Source organism: Engystomops pustulosus, chromosome 9 (genome assembly GCF_040894005.1).
Source record: "Engystomops pustulosus chromosome 9, aEngPut4.maternal, whole genome shotgun sequence".
Taxonomy (NCBI): domain Eukaryota; kingdom Metazoa; phylum Chordata; class Amphibia; order Anura; family Leptodactylidae; genus Engystomops; species Engystomops pustulosus.
Window position 1 is genome coordinate 4,579,426 of NC_092419.1, and position 6,828 is coordinate 4,586,253.

The window sequence follows — 6,828 nt, forward strand, 5'->3', positions numbered from 1 at the left end:
TATAACCCGGGGACTGCCTGTATATATATATTATAACCCGGGGACTGCCTGTATATATATATATAACCCGGGGACTGCCTGTATATATATATATATATATATATATATATATATATAACCCGGGGACTGCCTGTATATATATATATATAACCCGGGGACTGCCTGTATATATATATATATATAACCCGGGGACTGCCTGTATATATATATATATATATATATAACCCGGGGACTGCCTGTATATATATATATATATATATATAACCCGGGGACTGCCTGTATATATATATATATATATATATATCCCGGGGACTGCCTGTATATATATATATATATATAACCCGGGGACTGCCTGTATATATATATATATATATATATATATATAACCCGGGGACTGCCTGTATATATATATATATATATATATATATATATATATATAACCCGGGGACTGCCTGTATATATATATATAACCCGGGGACTGCCTGTATATATATATATATATAACCCGGGGACTGCCTGTATATATATATATATATAACCCGGGGACTGCCTGTATATATATATATATATAACCCGGGGACTGCCTGTATATATATATATAACCCGGGGACTGCCTGTATATATATATATAACCCGGGGACTGCCTGTATATATATATATATATAACCCGGGGACTGCCTGTATATATATATATATATAACCCGGGGACTGCCTGTATATATATATATATATATATAACCCGGGGACTGCCTGTATATATATATATATATATAACCCGGGGACTGCCTGTATATATATATATATATATAACCCGGGGACTGCCTGTATATATATATATATATATATATAACCCGGGGACTGCCTGTATATATATATATATATATATATAACCCGGGGACTGCCTGTATATATATATATATATATATCCCGGGGACTGCCTGTATATATATATATATAACCCGGGGACTGCCTGTATATATGTATATATAACCCGGGGACTGCCTGTATATATATATAACCCGGGGACTGCCTGTATGTATATATATATATATATATATATATATATATCCCGGGGACTGCCTGTATGTATGTATATATATATATATATAACCCGGGGACTGCCTGTATATATATATATCCCGGGGACTGCCTGTATGTATATATATATATATATATATAAAACCCGGGGACTGCCTGTATGTATATATATATATATATATATATATATATATATATAACCCGGGGACTGCCTGTATATATATATATCCCGGGGACTGCCTGTATATATATATATATATATATATAACCCGGGGACTGCCTGTATATATATATATATATATATATATATATATATATATATATATATATATATAAAACCCGGGGACCGCCTGTATATGTATATATAACCCGGGGACTACCTGTATATATATATATAACCCGGGGACTGCCTGTATATATATATATAACCCGGGGACCGCCTGTATATGTATATATAACCCGGGGACTGCCTGTATATATATATATAACCCGGGGACTGCCTGTATATATATATATAACCCGGGGACTGCCTGTATATATATATATAACCCGGGGACCGCCTGTATATGTATATATAACCCGGGGACTGCCTGTATATATATATATAACCCGGGGACTGCCTGTATATGTATATATAAATAACCCGGGGACCGCCTGTATATATATATATATATATATATATATATATATATATATAACCCGGGGACTGCCTGTATATATATATATATATATAACCCGGGGACTGCCTGTATATATATATATATATATATAACCCGGGGACCGCCTGTATATGTATATATATAACCCGGGGACCGCCTGTATATGTATATATATAACCCGGGGACTGCCTGTATATATATATATAACCCGGGGACCGCCTGTATATGTATATATAACCCGGGGACTGCCTGTATATATATATATAACCCGGGGACTGCCTGTATATGTATATATAAATAACCCGGGGACCGCCTGTATATATATATATATATATATATATATATATATATATATAACCCGGGGACTGCCTGTATATATATATATATATATAACCCGGGGACCGCCTGTATATGTATATATATAACCCGGGGACCGCCTGTATATGTATATATAACCTGGGGACCGCCTGTATATGTATATATAACCCGGGGACCGCCTGTATATGTATATATAACCCGGGGACTACCTGTATATATATATATAACCCGGGGACTGCCTGTATATATATATATAACCCGGGGACTGCCTGTATATATATATATAACCCGGGGACTGCCTGTATATGTATATATATATAACCCGGGGACCGCCTGTATATATATGTATATACATAACCCGGGGACCGCCTGTATATATATGTATATACATAACCCGGGGACCGCCTGTATATATATGTATATATATAACCCGGGGACTGCCTGTATATATATGTATATATATAACCCGGGGACTGCCTGTATATATATGTATATATATAACCCGGGGACTGCCTGTATATATATGTATATATATAACCCGGGGACTGCCTGTATATATATGTATATATATAACCCGGGGACTGCCTGTATATGTATATGCTTTATTGCAGCATTATTCATGCAGATACCACGTTCCCATATACCACCTATGTACAGATACCACGTTCCCATATACCACCTATGTACAGATACCACGTTCCCATATACCACCTATGTACAGATACCACGTTCCCATATACCATCTATGTACAGATACCACGTTCCCATATACCACCTATGTACAGATACCACGTTCCCATATACCACCTATGTACAGATACCACGTTCCCATATACCACCTATGTACAGATACCACGTTCCCATATACCATCTATTTACAGATACCACGTTCCCATATACCACCTATGTACAGATACCACGTTCCCATATACCATCTATGTACAGATACCACGTTCCCATATACCATCTATGTACAGATACCACGTTCCCATATACCATCTATGTACAGATACCACGTTCCCATATACCATCTATGTACAGATGCCACGTTCCCATATACCACCTATGTACAGATACCACGTTCCCATATACCATCTATGTACAGATATTTCCCTGGAGGTTTCTCATCCCTTACTACATGCAGTCGTGCTCCAGCTCCGTACAAAGCATAAGCCACAGTCCTGCAGTGTATCGCGTCAGTCCGTGTGCGCCCTCTGCTGGTGAAGGACTAAACGACTGCGCACATCAGAGAAGGGGCCGCTGTCGCCCTTTATTACATTTCGGATGCTGGTAGCAAAGGTTAAATATTTTGCCAGATTTCCTCTCCAGTGACTCAGGGAGCAGCGTATAGACCTAGGAGGAGGGGATGGGGGGTTTATTTACATTCCTCCTACATGACAACCAGCGACTAGTACAACCGGTCCCTCACTGCAGGAAGAAAAGGAATACAGACAGGACAGCACAGCAGCGCCTCAGACACATATACATAGCGCGGCTGTACAGAGATTGTAAACACTGAAGTCAAGCTCTCTCTTCTTCAGAAAGTTCCCTTCACTGTAAGTGATGTTCCTGCATCCACAGACCTCACTGACCAGATCTCCTGAAGTCAATCACAGAGGAGGAGACGATCAGAGCCCCCACCATAACTACTTGTACATAGGGGGGCGGTATTATAGTAGTTATATCCCTGTACATAGGGGGCAGTATTATAGTAGTTATATCCTTGTACATAGGGGGCAGTATTATAGTAGTTATATCCCTGTACATAGGAGGCAGTATTATAGTAGTTATATCCCTGTACATGGGAGGCAGTATTATAGTAGTTATATTCCTGTACATGGGGGGCAGTATTATAGTAGTTATATTCTTGTACATGGGGGGCAGTATTATAGTAGTTATATTCCTGTACATAGGGGGCGGTATTATAGTAGTTATATCCTTGTACATAGGGGGCGGTATTATAGTAGTTATATCCCTGTACATAGGAGGCGGTATTATAGTAGTTATATCCCTGTACATAGGAGGCGGTATTATAGTAGTTATATCCCTGTACATAGGAGGCGGTATTATAGTAGTTATATCCCTGTACATGGGGGGCGGTATTATAGTAGTTATATTCCTGTACATGGGGGGCGGTATTATAGTAGTTATATTCCTGTACATGGGGGGCGGTATTATAGTAGTTATATTCCTGTACATAGGGGGCGGTATTATAGTAGTTATATTCCTGTACATAGGGGGGCGGTATTATAGTAGTTATATTCCTGTACATAGGGGGCGGTATTATAGTAGTTATATTCCTGTACATAGGGGGCGGTATTATAGTAGTTATATTCCTGTACATAGGGGGCGGTATTATAGTAGTTATATTCCTGTACATAGGGGGCGGTATTATAGTAGTTATATTCCTGTACATAGGGGGCGGTATTATAGTAGTTATATTCCTGTACATAGGGGGCGGTATTATAGTAGTTATATTCCTGTACATAGGGGGCGGTATTATAGTAGTTATATTCCTGTACATAGGGGGCGGTATTATAGTAGTTATATTCCTGTACATAGGGGGCGGTATTATAGTAGTTATATTCCTGTACATAGGGGGCGGTATTATAGTAGTTATATTCCTGTACATAGGGGGCGGTATTATAGTAGTTATATTCCTGTACATAGGGGGCGGTATTATAGTAGTTATATTCCTGTACATAGGGGGCGGTATTATAGTAGTTATATTCCTGTACATAGGGGGCGGTATTATAGTAGTTATATCCTGTACATAGGGGGCGGTATTATAGTACTTCTATTCCTGTACATAGGGGGCGGTATTATAGTACTTCTATTCCTGTACATAGGGGGCGGTATTATAGTACTTCTATTCCTGTACATAGGGGGCGGTATTATAGTACTTCTATTCCTGTACATAGGGGGCGGTATTATAGTACTTCTATTCCTGTACATAGGGGGCGGTATTATAGTACTTCTATTCCTGTACATAGGGGGCGGTATTATAGTACTTCTATTCCTGTACATAGGGGGCAGTATTATAGTACTTCTATTCCTGTACATAGGGGGCAGTATTATAGTACTTCTATTCCTGTACATAGGGGGCAGTATTATAGTACTTCTATTCCTGTACATAGGGGGCAGTATTATAGTACTTCTATTCCTGTACATAGGGGGCAGTATTATAGTACTTCTATTCCTGTACATAGGGGGCAGTATTATAGTACTTCTATTCCTGTACATAGGGGGCAGTATTATAGTACTTCTATTCCTGTACATAGGGGGCAGTATTATAGTACTTCTATTCCTGTACATAGGGGGCAGTATTATAGTACTTCTATTCCTGTACATAGGGGGCAGTATTATAGTACTTCTATTCCTGTACATAGGGGGCAGTATTATAGTACTTCTATTCCTGTACATAGGGGGCAGTATTATAGTACTTCTATTCCTGTACATAGGGGGCAGTATTATAGTACTTCTATTCCTGTACATAGGGGGCAGTATTATAGTAGTTATATTCCTGTACATAGGGGGCAGTATTATAGTAGTTATATTCCTGTACATAGGGGGCAGGATTATAGTAGTTATATTCTTGTACATAGGGGGCAGTATTATAGTAGTTATATTCCTGTACATAGGGGGCAGTATTATAGTAGTTATATTCCTGTACATAGGGGCAGTATTATAGTAGTTATATTCCTGTACATAGGGGGCAGTATTATAGTAGTTATATTCTTGTACATAGGAGGCAGGATTATAGTAGTTATATTCTTGTACATAGGGGGCAGTATTATAGTAGTTATATTCTTGTACATAGGGGGCAGTATTATAGTAGTTATATTCCTGTACATAGGGGGCAGTATTATAGTAGTTATATTCCTGTACATAGGGGGCAGTATTATAGTAGTTATATTCCTGTACATAGGGGGCAGTATTATAGTAGTTATATCCCTGTACATAGGGGGCAGTATTATAGTAGTTATATTCCTGTACATAGGGGGCAGTATTATAGTAGTTATATTTCTGTACATAGGGGGGCAGTATTATAGTAGTTATATTCCTGTACATAGGGGGGCAGTATTATAGTAGTTATATTCCTGTACATAGGGGGCAGTATTATAGTAGTTATATTTCTGTACATAGGGGGGCAGTATTATAGTAGTTATATTTCTGTACATAGGGGGGCAGTATTATAGTATTTATGTATCAATTTTCTTATTTCGCAATAGATATAATAGTTGCCAATAACCAAGAACCTGATGGGGCTGAAAATCCAGAAATGATTTTTCAGGGTGAACGAACATACAAAAATAATAGAAGACGTGGGGAAGGATACTTTCGCTGCTGTGTGTTCTATTATGTGTCTTGTCAGACATCCATGTACACAGATTCTAATTCTGTCCACAGAGAGCAGTGCAGCCCACACAAGTATCCCACATCCCGAGCCCCAGTACAGAAGGCAATTCAGCTGTGGAAGAAGGAACGGGAGACATGTGCACAGATAACAGGATTGCGGCACACGCCTAAAACAATCCTACAAATCAATGGTTAAAATGTTCATTTTCTACATAAAAATACCAAAGGATCAGTAAATCGGTGAATAATTTCACATAATATTACAATTCACACACACGGACAATACCAGGTGATATGAGAACAGAAAACATGGCCGCTTACTCGAAGCAACAGCGCCAATCTTGTGGACTGGCAGTGTCTGGTACTGCAGCTTAGCTTGTAACAAACCTGAGAAGATGTTCATATTTCTTCTTGCGGCTCCGACCTTGGTGATTGCCTTCCAGCCTTGACTTGG